The 601-nt window shown below is 31.4% G+C and overlaps 1 protein-coding gene across 1 annotated transcript in view; it reads right to left on the reverse strand.

Annotated features, from left to right (window-relative positions):
* The window catches only part of EMH_0017570 (uncharacterized protein), a gene marked incomplete at both ends in the record, with an annotated part of 5,764 nt that overhangs the window by 2,938 nt on the left and 2,225 nt on the right, over positions 1-601 (reverse strand). The gene's annotated exons all lie outside the window — the stretch shown is intronic.

The raw sequence follows: 601 nt of genomic DNA on the forward strand, positions 1-601 counted from the left end.
ATACACAATACAAATATATTTATATTTATATTTATATTTATATTTATATTTATATTTATATTTATATTATATATATAATAGAATGTTATAATATAATTAGATAAATATTAAGGGAAAGGAGATAGAAATGGGAGAGAAAGAGGAGAGAAAGAAAAGACGGAAAAAGAGACAGAAAGGAGACAGGGGAGAGACAGAAAGGAGACAAAAAAGAGATAAAAAAGAAACAAAAAAAGAGACAAAAAGGGAACTGAAAGGAGACAAAAAAGGAGACAGAAAAGGAGACAGAAAAGGAAAGAAAGAAGAGACAGAAAGGAGACAAAAAATGGAACAAAAAGGATACAAAAAGGATACAAAAAGGAGACAAAGAGGAGACAGAAAAGGAGACAAAAAGGAGACAAGGAAGAGACAAACAACAAACAAATAAGAGACAAAAAGGAGACAAAAAAGGAGACAAAAAAAGGAGACAAAAAGGAGACAAAAAAGGAGACAAAAGGAGACAAAAAAGGAGACAAAAAGGAGACAAAAGGAGACAAAAAGGAGACAAAATACGAACCCTTCTGTATCCTCCTCCGCCTCTATTATATCTATATCTGTCTCCTCC

The sequence above is a fragment of the Eimeria mitis genome, genomic scaffold (assembly GCF_000499745.2).
Source record: "Eimeria mitis Houghton genomic scaffold, Emh_scaff607, whole genome shotgun sequence".
NCBI lineage: Eukaryota > Apicomplexa > Conoidasida > Eucoccidiorida > Eimeriidae > Eimeria > Eimeria mitis.